The sequence below is a fragment of the Paroedura picta genome, chromosome 5 (genome assembly GCF_049243985.1).
Source record: "Paroedura picta isolate Pp20150507F chromosome 5, Ppicta_v3.0, whole genome shotgun sequence".
In the NCBI taxonomy this organism is placed as follows: Eukaryota; Metazoa; Chordata; class Lepidosauria; order Squamata; family Gekkonidae; genus Paroedura; species Paroedura picta.
Window position 1 is genome coordinate 72,275,266 of NC_135373.1, and position 25,058 is coordinate 72,300,323.

The window sequence follows — 25,058 nt, forward strand, 5'->3', positions numbered from 1 at the left end:
CAGAGGTAATCAGTATTTCAAAAACAAAATGCCAAGGGACAGACAGAATGTAATTAATGTCTTAACTCAGTCCAGTGAGTCAAGGGTTCCTTCAGGCGGTTCAAGGGCATCAGCAGAAGAAATAGGCCGCAGGTTGTGTCCACAACCCAGACCTCCATGCTTTAAGTTAATATAGACTGTCAGCAGCCACTCAGTCCTCACTCTGTGATGACTCCCAGTCCTCTAGAGACAGCAAATGTCTTGCTAATATGGTGTGATGCCTTTTAGATTAGAGCTCTCTTCCAGCACGTAGCTGGTGTTGCTTAATTGGCTCAGGCGAGCCAGATGGGCTGAGAAAGCTGGGAGCTGCAGCTGGAGGCTGGGCAGAGAAATGAGGAGCTCCTGCATCAACTCTGAAATCTAAGTCTGTTGAACATCTAGCTTAGGCTCAGGTGAAACTGGAAGATCCTGGTAAGGCTTTTCCTCTAAGTCCTCCCTAACAGGACCTGGATTCACAATACCTCTCCATGGCCCTGCAGCTGGACATCTGCTTTCCCCATCCTCCCGCTCCTCAGAGGGGTTGGTGGGATCCAGCAGCCTTCCCCCCAGCCTGGCCCTTGGGACATGTAAGGGGATGGGAAAGAGGCAGCCCCCCACAGCCTTATATGTCCAACCTGATCTTTGGGAAATGGGGAGTGGGAAGGAGGCAACCCCCCATGGCCTTTTCTACCCAGCCTTTGGCAGATCTTTGTTGGCAGGCCACCCCCACAACCTTCCCTATTTGCTAATTAGCAGAATGCAATTTGGACTGATTGGCCCTCATTGACATAGTATTCTCTCACTATTGGCTGCACTCTCCCAGGGAGGGCCAATCAGATAGTGATTGAGTTGTCTGCATGCTATTTGAACTGATTGCCCCTCATTGGCAAGATATTCTCTCCCTATTGGCTGCATACTCCTATGTTGGGCCAATCAGGTATGGATTCAGTTGTCTGCATGCAATTTGAACTGATTGGCCCTCATTGGCAGACTGGAATCTCCCTATTGGCAGGACACCCACAGGACCAATGAGGTAAGGAGTGAGTTGGCTGCATGCTACTTCAAGTTTATAAAGTATATAGTGATAGTGATTAGTGATAGTGATTAGAGTCAAGGTAAGTAGATTATAAGGCATTTCTGATACTATGTATGGCAAGGTGAGTTATATGAGGGGTATCTTAAACTTTTAAGCACACACTCCAAGGAATGCAGGTTCAGTAGTTCTTTCTGACCATGGCTTTAACTCTTAGAATGTGCATATATGTATTAACCTTTATCTGACAGATCACTATCATCTGGAGTTCATTTCTAATAAATGTAAGGTCTGGGAAACTGAGGTTTGAATCCCCATCTTTCTATGGAAGCTCACTAGATGATTTTGGAGTATTCACATACTTTCAAGCTAACCTACCACACTGGGCTGTTGTGCACATAAAAAGGAGAGTTATGTGAGCTGCTTTGTCACCTACTGTGGAGAAACGTGGGATACAAATGAAGTAAATACATAAATATAGTTGAAGAAAGGAGAAAAATAAAAGGTAGATTGGTGAATGGCTGAGGAAAGAACAAAGCAGGGAAACAGACAATATGGTTGCCAACAGGTGGGAAATGGGAATTAGTGTGAGAGCGTTACCAAGGAGAGTGAAGCATGCACACACACCAAGTCCTTGAAGGCTCCCTACCATGCAAGTGGGCTTGGCCTAGTAGCTGGCTGGTACTACACAAATGAGCCAGAGTTTTTTCGGTAGATGATGCAAGGAGGAGGGAAACAGCTCAAGATAGAGGGTCAGAAAAAGTTTGGTTGGCTACTGGATGGAATATAACAGGGCTCCCAATTCACAGATAGGAAATTCTAAGAGACTAAGGGAGGTGGACCCTAGGGTGGGTAGGAATGGAGGAGAAGAGTGTTAAAACGCCATAGGCCCTGTGAATAAATTCATTTTTTCTCTGGAGATTTTTATTGAGCAAAACTTTCTCCCTGAGTTTTAAAAGTACTTTTTTTTCTCTGGGCATAGAACAGGCTGGGAGTTTGGGACCACTGTGATAGGGCGATACAGAGCAATACAGGAATGTTTTTTCCAGTTTTTCCGAAGTAGCTCCCAACTGGCCTTTTTGAGTGTCACTCCGGGGCCAAGCAGCCCCATTGGCCACTTGCCCCATCATGGACTCAAAGATGAGGGGGCTGAGGGAATGCGCTTTGCCGCCAGGAAAGGAGCAGGCCCTGCTCTTTTCCCGCCGCCGAAGCCCAAGCCCTTGGGTTGGGAGGGGGGAAAGGCTTTGGCATGGCGGGCCTGTTCCGGTCACCCCGCTGAAGCCCAGACCACGGGGGGAGGGGCATGGTCGAAAACCTTCGGCGCAGCGAGCAGAGCAGGCCTGACGCTTCTCCAACACGGCGGCCCTGTTCCTGTTGCCCCACTGAAGCCCGGACCTCAGGGGGAGGGGGTGTGGGGAAGGGAGCAGCAGAGCCCTCAAGGCCCCTGGCCCCACCAGAGCCGATGCTAGCACCCATTGTATTTCTGAATACAATGGGCTTTGCATCTAGTGTATATATAGAGATCATGATCTTTTAACATTACCATATCCCATTTTTCTACTTCCCCTCTTTTCCTTTTTAGTCAGTCATACAAAGTGTCAGCTTCTCTCTCATTCTGCAACTAATGTCAACTAATCACGCGAGAAACCCAGTGGGAGCCTTTGTCACAAACCATAGCTGTGACACTTGACCAGAAGCGACCCCCTCAGTACAGAACTGCTCCAAACACTGCTGGTGCTAAGAAGCTAGCCTTTATTGAAAGGTTCCATAAGGTGATGTGATACACAGCATTGGTTGGGTGCAGCGGATGCACTGACTGAGACGGGGACAGATTATTGCCCCTGTAGGGGTTTTTATAAGGTTGGTAGTTCAGGTAGGAAGGAGGGTTCACATAGGAAAAGTCTATTGATCTTAAAAAGTGCAAATAGTTGGACACATCTAGTCTGCTCTTACGGTTGTAAATCTGCAGCATCCAAGGACAAGCGGGTTAATAAGAGAAGGTTCTCAGAGTTATCACAGCGGGGGAGGGATAGCTTCCCTGAACCATAAAGTTTGGCCAAAAGGCCTCTGAAGGTTCAAAAAGGAGACAAAAGGGAGGTGGAGCTCAGCAAGCTTATAACTCAACTCTCCTGGCTCAAGCAGGAGGACAGTATGACAGCCTTAAGGTGGGATCACTCTTCCAAAAGCTCTCTAGCCCCACACACATCCTCTTTCCTGCCCCCATCAGCCCTGCATAAAGAAGAGGGCTGGCTGAATGGAATAATCCAAACTAGAAAAATTCAACCAGTTGGCTAGTACAAAAATGTAATCTTTTTTTGTTTATAAATATTCCAATTTATTCTGTAGACACTGCCTTCATAGCTATGATGTACAAACATAAACCAAAACGGGTTCCGGATAAACAACAAAAAAATTTTCAATATCCCTTAGCTATGCAAAGAAACCTCCATGAAACACTGAGCCTGAGGGACTACTTACATGATAATAAGCACTGAAGAAGAAAACAACGTTGAAAACGGGATATTGGAAAAGAAAAAAAAATTGTTTATCCGGAACCAGTTTTGGTTTACATTTGTACATCATAGACATGAAGGCTATATCTACAGAATAAATTGGAATAATTATAAACAAAGAGATTACATTTTTGTATTAGCCAACTGGCTGATTTTTTGTAGTTTGGATTATCCCATCAGCCCTGCAGCAGGCAATGGCCTTCACGAACTGCCACCATTCTTGTCTGGGGTTCTAAATGCAGAAGACCCAGAGTACCACATTCCCTTTCCCCTTCCAAACACCAACAGTCATACACTATTGAGTTTTGCCAGGTGACTGGGTGAGCTCCAAGAATGAGTACTAGGGTTGCCAGTTCCCCCCCCCCGGAATGGGGAAGTGGGGTTGCCGGATATCTGTTGGGAAACTCCTAAAGAGGACAGAGACTTTTGTGTGGGACAATGTCACAGGGTCCACCCTCCAAAGCATCCATTTTCTTTAGGAGTGCTGATATCTGTAGTGTGAAGGTGAGCTTTAATTCCGGAGAATCCCTAGGAGACTGGCATCCGTACTGACATCTCAGGCAGGTTAAAACAAATTTTTATTAAATAAGATGGGTGACAAGAACTCCTGGGAGATTTAACAGGGATACATTTTCAGCCATTGGAACAAAATTAATACATAAAAGAGCTAGAAATAAATCTACAAATCTTCCTAATGTGGCTGACTCACTGGTTCCTACTGTAACTGACCCTTCCATATCTACCCATCCTCCTTGGGTGAGGGATGCTCTTCTGCTGACATCAACTTCTCCGCCAGGCAGCCATTGAGAGAAGAATGCCTCCCCTCTTCAGGGGGGGGGGGGGGGCTTGCATTTTTTTCTCTCAAGGTCCAGCATCTTTGGTTGACATATCCCGTTTCCTTCCAATTTCACAGAAGTCTAATCACAAGTTTAGGAGGGTGCCTGGGAAATGTAGGTCTATTGTAAAGTATACAGGAAGCCTTGGAAAAATTGTCTGATGCCTGTAGGCCACTTATTCTTTGGCCTTAGGCCTAGGATGACAATCCTAAAAAAACAGAACTCAAAATAGCTTACAGAGAAAACAATCCACACCCATTCGTAAGTATTACAATTAAAATACAAATTCAGACAGTTTCAAATTGAAATTGACAGAAAAATGATTAACAAATAATGTATCATTAGAATGTTGCCTAAGTTCTAAAAGTATTGCGTTCTTCAAAAAATATTTCTGCATTTGGACTTTTGGTAAGTGTCCTATACCAATATGTTTTATGCAGAAGTGTTTAATGGTGTTACTGGGAATAAGCAAGATTCACATACATCAGTTAACTGAGGATATTCCATGAAACTTGCAAAACAAAGACTAGGTTTAAAAAACCCTGCTCTGTTCTTTATTCCTTAGTTTACCTTTCTCTGCCACTTTCAGGTAACCTAGACATTATATCTGACATAGGGTTAATGTTTCCCAAACCATTTTATAAACAGACTAAAATTAAAGCCCGTTAGCATGGGGGACTTATCTGGTAGCTGGGGTCGTGGAGGGGTCAGCTGCATCGTACCACTATTCGCTGTGCAGTGGAGGGGTGATTTGGGCTCCTTTCTCAGTCATGTTCAGGCTCTGAATGGTGACGAGTGCACCAGAGTGCTCCTTGCCCAATTTGTTCAGGGCAGGTGCGAGCAGGGCTGGACCAATCAGGACATGCACAGAGCAGGTGGTCTGCCATTAATAGGGGCTTAATGAGTACTCAGCTTGCTGGGGGGGGGGGTAAAACGGTAATGACTGGGGAAGGTAACGGCAAACCACCCTGTACTGAGTCTGCCAAGAAAATGCTAGAGGGCGTCACCCCAAGGGTCAAACATGACTCAGTGCTTGCACAGGGGATACCTTTATCTTAAAGTGAAATCAGGCATAGGACAAATCAATAAAAAGCAAAAAATAAATTCTCCTGTCTGACTCTCAGAGGGTATGTGGGCCACATACCTGCTCTGAAGCTACCTGGCCAGGGCCCCCTCTCCCCCTCGCAAACACACATACACATAAACACACACAGAGACTCACTGCCCTTCCCCCCTTACCTGCTGGTTTCCCAATCTCCTCCTTGCTTCCTCCCCACTCCCTCACAGGCAAACACTCTCTCTGACTCTCCCAACCTCCCTCCCTCCCAAGCAAACATACACACACACTCCCTTCCCCCCTCCTCCATCCTGCTTATTTGCTCTTCCGCTGCTGCCTAGGCCTCAAGAGCTGGCACAACTGCTGGCTGGGCCCTTCTGGCACGCTTCGTGGGCAGGATTACAGACATCATGTGTGTCTACCTTTCCGTTTTACGAGGTATGCCGGAAGATGTCCCACATCAAAAAAAAAGTGTATATATCTTGGATATATGCAATTCATTATTAAAACCACTGCCTGACTTATTATCAGAAGTTTTCACTGCAGTTAAAATTAATGAAGTTATATTGCATATAGCTGGCTGTTGTCTTGCTTTCAGACTGTTTCTTTAACTCAGTTGTCCACCTCAAGAGCAAGTTTGTCCATAAATCACAATGTTGAATGGTGGACCACACAGATCCGGTGGCGAGGCCAGCAAGAGTAATGAGCCTCTACAGTGGAGACTGCTGGCATCCCTTGCCCCCAGCAGCGGGGAGGCCAAGAAGAGTAGCAGGCCTCTATGGTGGAGGCAATTGTGCTGTACCCCCTCCACTGGTAGCAGGGAAGGGGAGAAGGCAATTGGGGTTCCCTGCCATCCAACATACAAGGTCTTGCCAGAAGACAAGGCCAGCCTTCCAGGTGCAGCCTGTGTTTGGCCCTGAGTGAGGGAGTACTCTCCCATTGAGGACCAGAGTCCTGGGAGAGAGTGTGCCAAGTATCTGATCTGAGTGGGAGAGCCCTTCCTTTTGAGAGCTAATCAGAGAGCTGGCACGTCGTTGGAAGTAAGGTCATGATTTTATGTGGCATGTTGGCTTCCTAGGAATTAAGTGAGGGATTTTCTCCCTACACACAATTCTTTTTGTGTTGGTCATTTCTGGTTTTTATAATTTTAAAATAATTTAAAATCAGCTACTTTATTTTGCATTCTTTTCCAGGTAGTAACTTTATGTGGCAAACTTTTTGCTATACTTTTTGCTATGGGGAGGTGTGTGTCTCTGCTAATTTATCTCTCAATAAACCTTTGTTTCTAATTGGATATGTTCTCAAGACGTTATGGCTCTTTCTGTAAATTATAACCACTTTGTGAACTGTTGACCATACATATTACATGGTGTACTTGGATGGTTATTGTGTACTAAGAACAATTTACGGGCATAGTCACAACCTTAAAAGGAATTTAAATTCATTCAGAACTGATAACAAGCAAATCTGAATGAATTTTCTGGGTGAAAGCATTTCATGATCATTTCCAAAAGTAACATCCTCATATTTTTGCACTCTTAGCACTCATATGCTATGCTAATTGGTTTTCAATTGAAAAATCATCCTTACAATATGCCTGGCAATACTCTGTATCTTCTGTGCTACACTGACTACAAAATACACAAGATAATCAGCATTTCTTTTCCTAATAGTATTCCTCATTAAGTTTAAATGTGTTTTTACACAAATATTACGAGAATTTCTCAATACTGGGAAAGAACATAACTATTCATCAGGAACTCTGGCAGCCTCTTCATACCTAACTACATTAGGTCTTTTGCATTTTCATTTTTAGGTCATGAGAATACTGTACTTTAATGTAACCACAGTCTTGTCTGCGCTTTTACATATAACTATTTTCCATTATAAATATTTTAATTTCTACTTTTAACTGTTGAAAAATCTTACATTTGTGCTTTCTGTAAATTCTCATCTCATTTTTAGAACAATGTCTTATTTGACAAAACTTTTTAGTTGAGGGAGAATAGTACAGAAATATTACTTTTAAGAAACATGATTTCCTCATATTTGCCATTCCTTATTGTCAGAGGCCCCTTCAAGGATCGCTGCCTTGTTGTGGCAAAGGGGCTTACGTAGCTCAGTGAAGCTATGAGCTATGCTGTGCAGGACTACCCAAGACGGATCCACTGGAGAAAGAAATGGCAAACCACTCCAGTATCTTTGCCATGAAAACCCAATGGACAGTACCAAAAGGCTAAACGATATAACGACGGAAGATGAGCCCCTCAGGTTGGAAGGTGTCCAATATGCTACTGGGGATGAGCAGATGGCTAGTACGAGTAGCATCAGAATGAATGAAGCGACTGAGCCAAAGCCGAAAGGACACTCGGTTGTGGAGGTAACTGGTGGCGAAAAGACAGTCCAATACTGGAAATACTGGAACATCAGATCCATGAATCAAGGCAAGCTGGACGTGGTCAAACAAGAGATGACAAGACTGAACATTGACATTTTAGGAGTCAGTGAACTCAAATGGACAGGAATGGGTGAATGTAATTCAGATGACCATCAGGTATATACCATCAGGTATATCAGGTATACTACTGTGGGCAAGAATCTCTCAGAAGAAATGGAGTAGCCTTCATAATCAATAAAAGAGTAGGAAAAACAGTCCTAGAGGAGATCAGCCTTGACTGCTCCTTAGAAGGCCAGATCCTGAAGATGAAATTCAAAGACTTTGGCCACATCATTTATTTATTTATTTATAATTGGATTTATATACTGTCGTTCGCCAAAAGGTCTCACGGCGGTTCACAATAAAATATAAAATCAAAGTAAAATCACATAAAATCCCATAAATACCCCATTATTACAATAAAAGATGGCATTCTATTCTATAACTTTCCCCACTTTCCCCGCTTGTTCAGAGAGAGGCCAGATGTTAATTCTGTAAGAGAGAGAAAGACTGGCCGATGGATTAGGAACCTTGGATGGAACCCAGGCGCTGCCCTGGCCTCAACCATATGCCTGGCAGAAGAGCTCTGTCTTACAGGCCCTGCGGAAAGATGATAATTCCGACAGGGCCCTTAGCTCCTCCGGGATCTCATTCCACCAGGTTGGGGCCAGGACCGAAAAGGCTCTGGCCCAGGTTGAGTCCAGGCAAACGTCCCGGGGACCCGGGACAGTCAGTAGATTCATACCCACAGAGCAGAGAGCCCTGCGGGGAGCATAAGCAACCAAACAGTCCCGCAGGTAAGTAGGACTCAAGCCGCGTATGGTTAATACCAGCACCTTAAACTTGACCCGGAAATAGACTGGTAACCAATGAAGATGACGGAGTACCGGCTGAATACGGGCCCTCCAAGGTGTCCTAGTGAGGACCCTAGCTGCCGCATTTTGTACCAACTGTAACTTCCGGATCAGAGTCAAGGGTAGGCCTACGTAGAGTGAGATACAGTAGTCTGGAAGTGAGAAGGAAAGACTCCCTGGAGAAGAGCCTAATGCTAGAAGCGACTGAGGGCAAAAGACGAAGGGGACGACAGAGAATGAGGTGACTGGATGGAGTCACTGAAGCAGTATGTGCAAACTTAAATGGATTCCGGGGAATGGTAGAAGACAGGAAGGCCTGGAGAATGATTGTCCATGGGGTCGCAATGAGTCGGACACGACTTCGCACCTAACAACAACAACAACAATTGCCAGAGGTAGAAAAATGACATTTCCACTAACATCAATGAGTTAGAAACACCAACTCCCATCTCTGATAATCTTGATCTGGTAACTTTATGTGTTGTACACTAATCTGCTACAAGTAGTATTCAGTGCACACACCGGGTCCTAATATCATAGCCTTATACTGTCTTAGAAGACCTGATTCTATTGTTTTTCTACTTGCCTTTATAAATGTAGAAAAGCAGGGAGCCTGAACACAAGTTATATCTGATACACACAACTACAAAAACTGCTCGTCTTAAGTCTGACAGCTGAATACATGCTTGATTCATTCCACACTACAGACTTATGTCTCAGAGATTTTCCAGTGACTCCCCAGGACACACACAGACAGTGCTGGCTGTGGAATAAACTTTTCCAGATTTAATAGCTACTGAGGCACACCACTAACATTCTGGATCCAAAACAGCAGCTTTTCCCACCCAAGCTATTACATGCTCCAGTGTTAGGCATCCCTTTCCTTCAGCTCCAGCAAGACTACCACAAATCCCCACACAAGAAGAACAACCATGTGAGAGCTCACAAAGGAATGGGAAGAAGTACACGTCTGCACAGGAGAACTCAATGAACAACAAGTTACAAGTAAGTGCAACTCTTTTTTCATCTTTGGTTCAAGGCCATATTGGGACCATTAGCAAGCTACTCACCAGAAAAGGGGGGGTGATGCTCTCACTGAGAGACTGGAGACTGTTTTGCCCACATCTGATTCCTTCCTTGCCTGCAGGTCAACACATAATGCATCACAAATGTGTCCTCTGACACCCATGCTGTGGCTTTGCAAATGTCCACAGGCAGGACTATCCTGTGGAAAGCTGTCAAGGAACCCTGCACCCTGGATAGGGTTTCCCAGCCGTTTTGTAGCAAGACCAGATGGCAGCTACCATACACCAGATAAGGGAATAATAGCTTCTCCAGCCCAGCTACAGATGACAGGTACCACCCCACCTGGTCAGGGACTAGGGAAAGGCAATCTTCCCCTTCTTAGAGGAACATACAAAGAGCATCCTGTCAATTCAAAAAGACCTAGACTTATCAGGGCCGAAAAGGAACTCTCAGGATACAGTCTGATCTCTCTGCTACCAAATTCCTAACCCTATTCAGGAGCGATATTGGAGGGAAAGTGCCAAACAGCCTTTTCAATCTTTTGAACATGGAGGAACCCCTGAAATAATCTTTCAGACTTTGAGGAACCCCCAAAGTGATGTCACCTGGCCTCATCCCCTGCCATGCCCCCAGAAGTTACATTATTACGCACACCCTTAGCCCTCCTTGTGCTTCCTCTCCTTGACTTCACTATGTAGGCCGGAAAGAAGAGCAAGAGTTGAGAAGACAGCCCAGACCCCCATACCAAGCCACTTCCGAATTCCCACAGACCTCCCTTCAGAACTGCCATGGACCCCCAAGGAGTCCACGAACCCATGCTTAGGAATCCCTGGTGTAAAACATGGTCCCTGACAAACAAAATCTGGAACATTTCTCCAAAGGAGGATGGGACGCTGCCCACTAGAGAACAAAATTCCAGAGTCTTATTTGCCTTGTGGGTGGCAAAAAGGTCTATTGGGGAGCAACTCTTGAAGACTTTCCAGGGATATTTGAGTTCGATGGACCACTCATGATTGCTCTGATGAACCCCACTCAGGCTGCCTGCATCAGAATTTAGTCCCCCTGCCATGTGAGTAGCACTAGGAAAGACCCTGGGGCATGTAGCTACTTCCCAGGCAATTATGGCCTCCATGACTCTGGACCTCTTTGTTTCTTTAGCAGTACATGATGGAGGTATTGTCTATTTGGACTACAACACTTTTGCCCTTGAGCATATCTGTGAAACTGGTAAGGGTAAATCTCACTGCACAAAGAAGAAGAGTTCATTCTTACGTGCTGCTTTTCTCTACCAGAATAAGTCTCAAAGTGGCTTATAATAACCTTCTCTTTCCTCTCCCCACAACAGACACTCTATGAGGTAGGTGAGGCTGAGAGAGCCCTAATATTACTGCTCCATCGAAACAGCTTTATCAGTGCTTTGGTGAACTCAAGGTCACCAACCTGGCTGCATGCGGGGGAAGAAGAAGAAGAAGAGTTGGTTCTTATATGCTGCTCTTTCTCAACCCAAAGGAGTCTCAAAGGGGCTTACAGTCACCTTCCCTTTCCTCTCCCCACAACAGACACCCTGTGAGGTGGGTGAGGCTGAGAGAGCCCTGATATCATTGCTCCATCAGTACAGCTTTATCAGTGCTGTGGCGAACCCAAGGTCACCCAGCTGGCTGCATGTGGGGAAGCGGGGAATCAAACCCAGTTCACCAGATTAGAAGATGACACTCCTAACCACTACACTAACCTGGCTTTCATAGTTCAAGGAATGTTGATACAGAGGCCCCTATTAATGGCAGACTACCTGCCCTGTACAGTGAGGACCTAACAATGAGTTCCTTGGCCTGACTGTAAAATGTTAGAGGTGTGGGTGACCTGAGAAACCTAAAACCCAAGATAGGCATCTTCTGCCCACCATGCCAGAATTTGGCCAGTGATGTGGATTCTTGAGGAAGGGCATCTAAGTATTTCAACAGATTTTCTTTGTAATTTGTCACTCAGGAGTTAAGAACCACAGAAAATTTACATCCTAAGGAATCTAGGCTCCAGTTTTTCCTTTCTCCAAGAGAGGAATGTTAGCCAGGCCTATGACATACCTGCCATGTCCTCTGTGGCTAGACACGAGGAAGGTGGATGGACAGTCAAAAATTTGCACAAATTTTGTTTGCTCTTTCCAATTCTGCAAGAAGTGGCCATAGTGGAGGCCAGCTCCTGCCAAATTGGAGCTGCCAGGTTTACAAAACCCTCTAAAATAATAAAAGCCACTATGCTAGGAAAATCAGGGTAGAAGTGACTCAAAATTTTATCCTTTGGCCTATTATCTTATGAAACAATGTTGATGTCCAGAGCCTTGGCCATTCTTAACATATGTTTGCCACTGTGGCAATGGTTACTTGGGAACACTGGGATCTCGTCTCCTACTCTGTTGTCCCGAGATTGTTTAGGCCAGACCTTCTCAACTTTTTTACCAATGAGAAACTCCTGAAACACTCTTCAGTCTTTAAGACCCCCAGAAGTAGCATGATCATGCAGAATTGGTTGGGAAGCATAGCTGTGCACAAGCCCACCTGGGGTCCCCCCCCCCCATTCCACCCTCTTCAGGCTCATCACTGGCCACTGGGGAGGTCAGGTCAACATGACTATATATGGTCTTATTATCAGATTAATGTTTAACAAACTTAAATATATTAAAAATTAATTATCTCCCACACATTCGGGAAACACTTCCAGGGCTGTCAAGAAATCCCAAGTTTGAGAATGCCTGGTTTAAACACACTCTCAGAAGTACAACAAGATGCCACAACCACATCCTCATCTGATATAGAGACATAAATGGTAAAAAGTTGGAGTTGACTTCTACACACCTACGTTTGTCAGGATCATGTCTTGAGCCCAAGATGAGTTTGATGAGTTGAGCTCTTTTTTGTAGACTGGGAGCCTTCTGATCAGGCATAAGGTCGAACTGGGACTCCAGTAACGGAACCAACAGGTTTGACCACCTTGAAGAGAGAGGTTCTGAGCTAGGAGCCCAGCTGAATGGGACCAAAGCCAGCAAAGCACTCTCCTATAATGTGGCCTTTAGTCAGTACACCCTATTGAAATGTATCTTGGGTTATGAAGCACTCACAGATGATACAAGCACCTGCATTATGGGATTCCCCAAGACACACGAGACAGAGGTTGTATTTATCACAGTGAGTTGTCTTGGTCCCACACTGTGTGCCATAACTGAGCACCAGAAATGATAATCACTGGAATAACCACAATGTAGACCAATGAGTGTCGCTTGACACTGCCAAAGATCCTTACAGGGAAAAACTGGTCTTGAGAAAAATACAAACACCTCACTTTGCCAAAAAAAAAGGATGCAGCTCACTGGAAATGCTTATTTGAACACAATGGAAATGCTTATCTGAACACACCTCACTGGACTTGGGCTCACTGGAAATGCTTATCTGAACATAATGGGAAAAATGGGCAAATGAGAACAAGATGCAATTTAATAAAGGTAAGTGTAAAGTTCTGTATCTGGGTCAGAAAAATGAAAAGCATACCTACTGGATGGGGGATACGCTTCTAGGTAACACTGTGTGTAAACGAAACCTTGGGGTATTTGTGGATTGTAAATTAAACATGAGCAGGCAGTGTGATGCAGCGGTAAAAAAGGCAAATGCCATTTTGGGCTGTATCAACAGGGGCATCACATCAAAATCATAAGATGTCATAGTCCCATTGTATACAGCATTGGTCAGACCACACCTGGAGTACTGTGTGCAGTTCTGGAGGCCTCACTTCAAGAAGGACGTAGATAAAATTGAAAGGGTACAGAGGAGAGCGACGAGGATGATCTGGGGCCAAGGGACCAAGCCCTATGAAGATAGGTTGAGGGACTTGGGAATGTTCAGCCTGGAGAAAAGGAAGTCTTTAAGTATTTGAAAGGTTGTCATTTGGAGGAGGGCAGGATGCTGTTCCCATTGGCTGCAGAGGAAAGGACATGTAGTAATGGGTTTAAACTACAAGTATAACAATATAGGCTAGATATCACGAAATAATTTTCACAGTCAGAGTAGTTCAGCAGTGGAATAGGCTGCCTAAGGAGATGATGAGGTCCCCCTCACTGGCAGTCTTCAAGCAAAGGTTGGATACACACGTTTCTTGGATGCTTTGGGCTGATCCTGCGTTGAGCAGGGGGTTGGACTAGATGGCCTGTATGGCCCCTTCCAGCTCTATGATTCTATGATTCTATTTTCATGTACCTGCAAAAGGAAATGAGGGAAGGAGGCTCTTGCTTCAGATGGACATGATGGCTTGCTTAGGAAAAGTTGTCATATTGGTTCCAGAAGGAGGTTATAAGCATTATCTTTTAAAGCAGGAAAGGTTATTCCACAGCCAGCCTGCACAGGCAGAGTCCCTATGTAGGGCAGTACGAAAGATGGAAGATTAATACAATATTCAGATGAGAGCTGTTCCAAAACAAGATGAAATCTGAAATGCAATAAAATTAACTTTTGGAAAGGTAGTGTGGTATAGCTGTTAAAGATGGAATCCTAAACACACACACTATGGAGTAAGCTCCCATTGAGCTCAATGTAAATGCTTACAATAGGACTATAAAGACACTGAATTCAAATCCTCATACAATCAATAAAGATCACAAGATGACCTTGGGCCAGTCACTATTGCTCAGCCTAACTCAACAGAGTTATTACAAAGTTAAAATGGAGGACAAAGGACAGAACCATGTGTGCTTCTCTGAGTTCTATGGAGGAAAATCATTATAATGTGTGAGAAAGCTTCTTTATGCTGTTTTCTTTCCCCAGCTCCCAGAGACTGAATTCAGGGAAAATAAAAAGTTAAGAACCATTAATGCAGAGAATAAAACCCATATTTGTCATTGCAATGCTTTTCATGTATTTTATACTTTCCATGGTTTGTACCCAATCTAAGACTTTTCTTGGCCACTAACCACACATAGACTGTTTATGCACTGGAGGTTTCATGCCAGGCTGCAGGGTGGAGTTTTAGTCATGGCAGGTTGCCCCACCTCTTCCTGCACCCACACAGGGGAGCATTTGGCCGGGTGCACCTCATCCACTCCTGATTTGTGCTCCTGCACAAGAGCTGGGGCAGTGAAGTTCCCAGTGCGTAAACGGTCATACAGACACAAAAAACAGGTTTGTTTTTGCTTGAGTCAAACATCCTTTCATTCTGTCAACAAACTTATCTTGATTTTCTTTTAACTGTGTTAAAACTGAATTGCTTTAATTCTAGTTATGCAATAAATTTGTTAGAGGCACTTGTTTTTCCCAGTTTTGGGTTTAAGGCCTCAAGGACATATTGCAACTTAATACAAGCAGTGTCAAACTAGAGGGAGGAATCTAACAGGAACAAAATAAATGCTGAAATTATGTACCTTAATAAGCAAAGAAGAATAGGGTATTTTTATCCATGAGATCAAATCAATACTCTTTTTAATCCCTAATCCCAAAATATCATAATGCTGGGCAACTCCTGTGTTAATGTCATCAAGCTGTCTTGATTCAACATGAATAGCCAAAAACACACATTGTCACAACATTACACTGAATGTAGTGAGGCAATATAGCATATAATACAACAATCAGAAGAACAGCACCAATTCAAGCAACAACTGCTGAAAAAATAGGAAACTATTGGTATAAGCAATCAAACACTTCTGGTTTTGCTTCTATAGAAACCTACCATGGAATATGTTCTCTCTAAGAAATCTTCTGCTTCATAAGAACTACATGATAACTAGCATGTCACAGAGATGGACTTGTACATTGCGCAAATGCATTTAGGGCTAAATTAGCATAAACCACAGAAGAAATGTGACAGGACCACTGAACTACAGAAAACAAAAATCCATGCAAACATTCATTCTCATTACGAAATAACTGGGGATATTTTGGAAGAAATAGTTTTAACAAAGCAGCCAGTGAGTCAATCTTTATTTCAACATGAAATGCAGCATTTATTGCATTTTTATTTCATCCTTCCTCCAAGATCTGGGTGGTGAACATGGTTCGCCTCGCTATCATTTTATTATTTATTATTATTATATTTATTTTCACATTTATATACCACTACTCTCCATTTGAACTCAGGGCGGTTCACAATAAAACAATAAAAACCAGTAACCACTAAAACCACTTTAAAACATTAACATTAGCATTTACCCATAAATACAGCAAGATGGAATATAAAAATTCTCATTCCCTCCTCAACCCCTGTCCAACTAGTGGTCAAAAGCTCTTATTCTCATTGAGAGCAAGGGTCCTGATCTAACTACTTCCAAGGGATATCCAGATGGTAACTCTGGGCACCCACCATGGCTTCAACTGTATGGCTGGCGGAAGAGCTCCATCTTACAGGCCCTGTGGAAAACTGACAAATCCAACAGGGCCCGTAGCTCCTCAGGGAGTTCATTCCACCAGGCTGGGGCCAGGATCAAAAAAGCCCTGGCCAAGGCCTGGCGGATGTCCTGGGGTACCAGGACCACCAGTAAATTCCTTCCCGCAGATCGAAGAGCACTGGGGGGGGGGCATAAGGAGACACATGATCCTGCAGATAGGTAGTTGGGACCCAAGCCGCATTTAGCCTTGAAAGTCAAAACCAATACCTTGAACTTGATCTGGAAATAGATAAAACTGAAAGGGTACAGAGGAGAGCAACGAAGATGATCTGGGGCCAAGGGACCAAGCCCAATAAAGATAGGTTGAGGGACTTGGGAATGTTCAGCCTGGAGACAAGGAGGTTGAGAGGGGACATGATAGCCCTCTTTAAGTATTTGAAAGGTTGTCACTTGGAGGAGGGCAGGATGCTGTTTCTGTTGGCTGCAGAGGAGAGGACACACAGTAATGGGTTTAAACTTCAAGTACAACGATATAGGCTAGATATCAGGAAAAAAAATTTCACAGTCAGAGTAGTTCAGCAGTGGAATAGGCTGCCTAAGGAGGTGGTGAACTCCCCCTCACTGGCAGTCTTCAAGCAAAGGCTGGATACACACTTTTCTTGGATGCTTTAGGATGGTTAGGGCTGATCCTGCGTTGAGCAGGGGGTTGGACTAGATGGCCTGTATGGCCCCTTCCAACTCTATGATTCTATGATTCTAACAGACTGGTAACCAATGAAGATGACAAAGTACTGGCTGAATATGGGCCCTATAGGTTATCCATACATAAACTTTGTGAATTATATTAGGCTAAGGAAGACTAACTGACCAAAGACTATCTAGGGCAAGTAAGGATTTAAACCCAAGCCTTCCCAAGCCCACTCCAGCATTCTAACAATGGCAGAAAACTGCATCTCTCATTTTAAAAGTTGGCCCAAACCTCAAGACACACAGTCTAAAAAAATCACTCACACACTTAGCCTCTTCCTTTTTTAAAACAATCACTGCCATTCTAAACTGGATTTCTGCAAACAAATAAGAGAACAAATACAGTTCAAACAGACAAGACACTGAGACTTTAATAAATGGCACTCTATTTTCCCTCTAAAATCAGACGCTCAGGAGCACAATACTGATCAGGCATGTGGCACAAAGAAGGAAGATTTAAGCCCTCAACACCTCACCATTTTCCCAACTTAAAACTCAGGGCTGCCTCAAATTTCTCAGCAAGATAAACCTACCCTGTTTGACACTCATTATAACATTGTGAATCAATCACAGATATATTTGGATTGCATCAACAACTGCCCAAAGTTTGGTGCTGCCTGCCGGGTCAGAAGCCAAATCACAGGTGTGATCCACACATTTAACAGAACAGCTACACAATGAAGTCACAAAAGGGAACTCCACCCTCCCTTCCAAAGCAGGGGTAGGGGGAGAAAGAGAAGCAATGCTTTTGAATTCAGCATTGCAGAAAGGAGTGAAGAAAGAGCTCACAAATCCCTCACTGCCCAAGCTAGCTGGGGACAGAAGCAATGCTTTTAAAGTCTACAAAGTTTTCAAGAAGAGAGGTCAGAATCAGTTGCAGCTGATAAGCTGGAAGTCAGTTCTTAACCCACTACCAGAAGTTAAGAATGCTCTTGTGTAAGAGGTTTCTTACGTTCTATGCTATATATATCATGGATCTTGACAGAAATGCTGTCTGCCCATGGGGCTGGGAGTTCAATCCCAGCAGCCGGCTCAAGGTTGACTCAGCCTTCCATCCTTCCGAGGTCGGTAAAATGAGTACCCAGCTTGCTGGGGGGTAAACGGTAATGACTGGCGAAGGCACTGGCAAACCACCCCGTATTGAGTCTGCCAAGAAAACGCTAGAGGGCGTCACCCCAAGGGTCAAACATTACCCAGTGCTTGCACAGGGGATACCTTTACCTTTATGTAAAACAGGATAAGGGAAGAATAAAGTACACATACAAAAAGTACAAAAAAGTTCATACATTGTGGCACCATGGAGGTATCTGAAAGGGTACATTCAGCAAGAACACCACCATATTAATCTCCTTTAATCTGTATATGAACCCATCAGCCCAGAGGAGAACCAGAGATTCTCTCCTTCAGCCAAATGATTAGCAGCCACTTTATCTTAAGTGCATACAAAACCACTGTCACACCTAAATGGGCAGGTATAAGATTTCATATTCTTCAGATGTCAAAAGAAACATCATTTTCATAAAGAAAGCAACTAGCACAGGTACGTTTTGTTCTAAGGCCCTTATTCGAAAAAGACTTCTAAAAAAAACTCAACATAGGCTCAGAAATACTCAACCTGTGGCACCTATATAGATTAGAAATACCCAAGGATCAGGAGTGCTACGAAGAATGTTACATTTACTGTGAAGAAGAAAGAGCCTCAGTTTGATTTAAAACATTTTTAAATCTTCAGAGGCAGGTAGGAAGCTCTGTTCAGAAGTCTTCTTAAATAATTTTGTAATTAGCATCATTATGTTTTGATTATACACGTAGCCATGATAATCTTCTACCAAAATAATGAACAGCCTTGTGTCACCTTAAATGTATTGTACCACAAGTTTTCGTGAGCCAGAATCTAATTTTGTTCTAGTAGATTAATGCCATAAATGATTTGACCAGACATTTTCTTTTTACTGATCAAATGCATCCTAAGCAAAGTTTCACCCTAGATTTAGTCAATGATATTAGAAAGATGTGTACTAATTAAGACAGCACTGAAGTTAGTGGACTTAAACACCAATAAATAGCAGAAAGAGTGTTGCCATGCTCCCCAGCCCCTTTAAGCGCTGCGTCTTAATTCAGTACAATGTATTTCCAAGCGTGGCCTGCATCAAATGATAAGACCTTCCTATACAAAAAGCACTATCACATGAAGAAGAAAAGCATGAAAGCCATATGTAAAGTACTTTATAGCTGTTTTACTTGTGGAAAAGGAAGAGGAGTTGGTGCTTATATGCCGCTTTTCTCTGCCCAAAGGCATCTCAAAGTGGCTTACAGTCGCCTTCCCTTTCCTCTCCCCACCACAGACACCCTGTGAGGTAGGTGAGACTATGACCCATTATGCACGGGGGGAATAGCGCACATTCGGGGTGGAATGGCGGCGACTAAAATCACCAATAACGCACGGTGCTATCTGCAACCAGCCACAGCTTCGGTGCATGCCGCCGAAAAAGCCGCGTTAGTGAAACGCAGAAGAAAGCGCAGCTTCCAGGTGACCGGGGCGCAACCAGAAGCGCCGCCGGGATTGCCGCGTGCATAATCGGTTACTCTAGGTTTTGCCGCCGTCACGCCCCGTCCCGTGCATAACTGGCGTGCTTCGCGTCTTCCCCCTCCACATTTTCCATGTGACCCGAAATCGCCGTTTCGGCGGCCGTGCATAATGGGCCTGAGAGAGCCCTGATATTACTGCTCTGTCAGAACAGCTTTATCAGTGCTATGGCAGGCCCAAGGTCACCCAGCTGGTTGCATGTGGGGGAGTACGCCAGATTAGAAGTAAGCACTCCTAACCACTACACCATGCAACTGTTACATGCAGCAACTACAAACTACCATCATGTTTTTTTCCCCACATGAAAATACTTTTTGGTACCCCTTTGGAAGTAATCCTACTGAATTCAGATTTCTGGAGGAATCTACTGTTGGTTACTGCTTATTTTATTTTATTTGTTTATCTAGACTATGTAATTTTATCAATTAATTATAATTATGAATTACCCTTGTTCTAATGATGTTTTATATGCCATTAAAGGGTTTTTGAATTTGAATTTGAATTCAGATTTGACATGACCGCCTGTAAGATGGCTTAGAACTACAGCCTATTTGTGCCATCCTAAGCAGAAATTCACCTTCTAATTCCACTGAAGTCAAATTACTTTCAGGGGTATAACACTGTAAGATTGTAATGTGTATCTGTTTAGGAACAGCATTTACTTCTGACAAACTAATCTTTATAAAGCTTTGCTATATAAATAAAAGGCTAAGGGCTAGGTGGGCAGAGCCTGTCTGAGGCGTGGTACAACTGGGCCACGCCTCAGACAGGACCTGCCCAGCCAGGACTTTAGCCCAACTGGGAGGTGCAGTTTTGCTGGCTGAGCTACAGGCCGCTACGCCTTTTCGCTTAGTTAGGGGATGGGGGGGGGGATCAGAAATCATACCAAGACACTTCCTCTATCAAGAAACAGCCTGTCTTATCATTAAATGGCAACATTTTATTTCACAAAGATTAGTTTCAGTGTGTTTGTGAAGCAAACAGAAAGCCAATCATTTAATTTTGAGAAATATGAAAACAATAAGATCCAAACTATCCATTCAAATGTCCCGTTAAGCAGAGCACTTATTTGTGCTCCTGAATACATTTACAAGGAAGCAATCCAAAATTCATCTACTTAAAATAAAGTTTTATTCCAAGTAACAGGATTACTTTTCTAGTAAACCTGTTTATACCTAAGCTTAAATTTAAATCCTTAAATCTGAATATTTTAACTTGACTGAATGATAAAACCATTTCACCTAAACCAAACTGTCCTAATGCTATCAGGGCACTAAATAAAAACAGTTCTACCATCATAGATTTCCTAAAAATGTGAACTTTTGCATCACTTCAGAGAGTACCTCCTTAAGCTTGAATAGTGAGCGGGCTTATTTTGAAATGCACATTGCTAGAACACTGTGAAGAGAAATCACAAAACTGGCCAAACATAAATGTACTGCTTCATGGTCAGTGAAACTATGTTCAAATTACTTTCTAACATTTCCTGCCACAAACAACCTGTAGTAGCCGGGTTTCTTCCAGTCATTGCGGTTGCCACTCAGCAGCTGGGACCACCACCAACTGTGCCACAACTGTAAACATGACTCTACTGAAATCAATAGGATTTACTTCTGGCATAACTCACATATGTGTTACTATACAACTAGCTCCCACTGACCTCAGTAATGTGCTTCAGATAACAGGGTAAATATGACTTGCCCTTAAGTTCCAAAACCTGTGAAGTTTTTTAAAAAGACCTTCATACAGTAGTCAAATAATTTTCAAAAAAACTATGAATAATTATTCATTTTGTCTACTAGCATGCAAAAATATTCAGTCCTATAATCATGAAAATATTATAAGCTAGTGAAGCCAATAGGCTTTGTTTTCTAAGTGTAAACATTAAAATCAATGTGAAAATCTCACAAGATGTATATAAATACAGTACACTAATTAAAGAACTATTCGCAATCCAGTTAAACTACTGTACTTAAATCAATTTAGTCTAATAAATTCTTAGTTAACAAACGTATGAGCAGTTTACTAGCAAAGTTAGAAAACTCAGGAGGGGGATATTCGTTTTTTTTTTAAGAGTTATGGATCAATCCTTATGTCATCCTAACATTTCACAACATTTTCTAAAGTAGAAAAAAGCAAGATCTCTTCCTTTTCTCAGAAACTTACCATAAATACTAAGTCACCCACAACTAGTAAAGAACCCTTTTCAGTCTGGTATATTTCAAAAATCTACAAATATATCTTCTTTGGAAGAAGATCCTTTGGAAGAAGATTAGGATTATAATTCAACATTAAAATCTATTTAAAGTATCTCCATGCCTCATATTCGATCTTGGATATTGTTTAATTGAAGATAGTTCTGTCACATGTTCTAGTTATGCCCCAATTAATTTCCTTAGCATAGCTAGGATTTGTCCATAGAGAGGTAAATTTGCGTATCCACCGTAAATTTACATAATATGGGGGAAATCCAAATTTCTAAAAATGGCATGTTTGCCACTCACTTCAATGAGATGATGACTGCGCCTTGTGAGTATACACTAGTAAACAACATCAAATTAATATAGCCAGTCAAATATAAACAATTTCTCCTTCATAAAGAATGGTAATTCTTATATACAATATGATATAGCATTAACATAAAGTTGTACATTATAACTTGTCTGTATACAATATAACACAAAACTTTTATCAACTGGGTTATCTGACAAAGAAAAATATCTCACATATGTTTTATAGTATTTTAGAAATTCATAGGCTGCTGCATGCCATTTTCCTATTTAATTGAGCTCAAGGAGCTATCAACAGTTTGATTCAGAAAAACATAGCAAAACACTGTGTTTCCCAAAGAGATTTGGATTCATCTCCAAACAAACATGACATCTTGTGCTTGAAGAACTTCTATACTCTAATCCTAAAATCCATTGCACATGGAAATTGTTATTACTCACTTATAAGGTAGTAAGTAATCAAAGGAATAGTGAGCAGGACAGTTCAGGGTCACAACTCAAGATAAAACAATTTGTAATTAAGAGAAAAATGCTGGGAATGAAAGAATTTCCTAAACTGGACCTTAATTTTATCCTTCAGAAAAGTCATGTGGACATTTCTATCTTCCGTAAAGTTTGTCTTCATAAAAGTAGTACATGGTGCAGTGAATTCACTTTGACAATGAATATACAATATTTTTTTCAAATACTAAAAGCATTTAAACTAATTTAGCCAAATTATTTAGAATACATTCCTCTGCACATTTAGCTATAATTTAGTGAGGCTTATTTTAGAGGAGGCATACTTAAGAGTGGGCTGTTAAAACCAAAGAATCATAAGGTCAACTCAGAAGTAAGTCCAATTTTATTCAGTAAGAAGACTAAGTGGAAGATCTAGGCTATTTTAAAATGTATCCATACTGACAGATTTTTTAAATAGAATACACCTGGGTAATCACTCAGAAAATCTGGGGGGGGGGGCAGTTAGTATTGTATTACTATCCCCCTCCTCACACTCACAAGTTCATAAACAGAAGTCCAGCATGCCTTAGAGCCCTTTACCTGCTCTATCTCCAAATTAAACTTTCACCACTTTCTGTGTTTTGAATTTCAAGAGTGTGGAGCATGCTCTCCCACAACAAGCTAGGAAGAATGCCTCAGGAGCATCATATCAGTCTACCATGATTATTTATTAATCGATTGTTTTAGGCTAACTCCTTCCCCCTCGGTTGTTGTTTTTCAAGGTTAACTCTAGCCAGCAAACGCATAAAAGGGAACTAGGAAAAGGTGTTGAGGGAACCAAACAACGGGAGCAAAATAAAATATATAAATCACGGAATGCAGTAACTCGTCCTGGCCAGAGAGGGTGGACAGCGAAACATGTTGGATAAAGCATCGCTCCTCGATGTGCACGTGCAACTGATGGAAGGAAGCAAAGTCAGTGACTCGTGGGACTGCTTGAAGGCGGGCAAGTGTCACTACTAGGCCTTTCACTCCCTCCTTCTGCAAAGAGATCTTGACACTGGGGAGAGGGGTGTCAAGTCACCCTCTCCAAAGGACAGGCGTGCTTTCCCTTTCACAGAAAGGGACACCACATAAGTCTGAAAGTAAAGACACACTTCCAAATAACGTTCCCAAGTTTGGCAGGTTTTAAAAAAGCCAGGGTCCGTAACTAAAGGCAAGCCGCAATCATAGACAGGGTCGGCAGGTTTATGAGGGAGGGTGTTTCTCCACCTGAACACTTAAGAGAGGGGAGGGAAACCTTTATCTGGGCGACCGAATCGTGGCTCGTGCCTCCCCTACAATTTAAAAACGCGTCCTTAGAGAACCCCGCATGTCAGATGAAGTACAACCGCTCCCCTCCCCTCTGTTTGGGGGAGGGAAGGGAGTTTTCCGTTGCCACCTGCCGAGCACTGCCCCTGACACTTCTCACACTCGCTTTGCCCCACGTTAAGAACGGCTGGAAGGGAAACTTTCTAGCAGCAGAAACAGCTGGAGGGGGGAGGGGGATGAAAAGGGACGCAAGTTTTACAAGAACCCCAGACTTCAGGACTCGGAGAGGGAGGGGAACGGTGGCCGGGGGGCCGGGGGGAGAGCTTACCATCAACGCGCGTTGAGTGGAGCGTCCGGAGGAGACGACACCAGGGGGACAGGCTGGCAGGGTGTACTCGCCCGCCGCGCGCACGCAGACGCAAAAAAAAAAAAAAAAACACGCCGAGGAGGAGCGGCGTTGCTGTTGCCGGGACGAAGCGACGGCGGGCGAGCGAGTGGGAGGGCGCCGGGTGGAGTAACAAGAAGCGAGCGGGAGAAGCAGCGGACAACAGCAGCAAGGTCTCTGAATGGGGTCTGGATATTCCTCCGCGGGCGGCGCTGGTTCTCTGCGACTCCCGGCCTGGGCAGCAACCAAAGGAAGGGAACCAACCAAAGCGAGCCGAGTGGCCAAGCGGCTGCACGGGCTCTCGCGTTCTCTAGCGGGCTCGCGCTGCTCCTCGCGTCTGCCGCCGCCGCCCCCTCGTCCTCCTCGGTGGGTCTCGCTCCGCTATGGAGTGTGTGAAGCTGCCGCTTGTGTATGTTTATGGGTGATTCCAATCAAAACGCCGCGCGCCCGCATGCTAACTCCCCCGCCCCCTAGGAAGGCAGGCAGGCAGGCCCCCTCGGGGATTGCAAAGTTGTGTCACTAAAGACCTGTGAGGTGCGGGGAATTGGCAGCGGTCGCTCCTTCTCCCCTCCCTCCAAAAAGTGAAAGGGGCTGGCGGGCTTTCCCTGGCCCACCTGCCACTCTCCTTCCCTCTGCCTAAGCTTTCTCCCGCCAAGAAGGCTTGGTGGCGGAGCAGGATGTTATTAGGATTCGCAGGGAAGCGTCCTCCTTGACGTCAGGTCCACCTGCTATGTAAACAAGCCATTAGCGAACTTGTTTGCTCTCCGCCTCCGCCACAAGCCGTTTAGCGAAGGGGGAAGAGAAAACAAAGCTTTAGATGGCCAATTGGCAGGGCCGAGTGGCGCCTGCAACCTTCAGGCGGAAGGGGGAGTCCACTCCAAGGAGAAGGGAACTTTGGAGACAGGCGGAGGGCTTCTTCAGACATGGGCCGCGCTTTGAGGC

The 25,058-nt window shown here is 43.8% G+C and overlaps 1 protein-coding gene across 7 annotated transcripts in view; it reads right to left on the reverse strand.

Moving 5' to 3' along the window:
- The window catches only part of FOXP2 (forkhead box P2), a 551,538-nt gene extending 526,960 nt beyond the window's left edge, over window positions 1-24,578 (reverse strand). For 4 of the 7 annotated variants that reach the window (XM_077338473.1, XM_077338465.1, XM_077338474.1 and 1 more), the window contains exon 1: window positions 24,060-24,578. The gene's annotated coding sequence lies outside the window, so the exon portion shown is untranslated. The remainder of the gene's footprint in view (window positions 1-24,059) is intronic. The other 3 variants (XM_077338477.1, XM_077338476.1, XM_077338479.1) reach the window with 2 other exon arrangements.
- Between the last annotated feature and the right edge of the window lie 480 nt (window positions 24,579-25,058).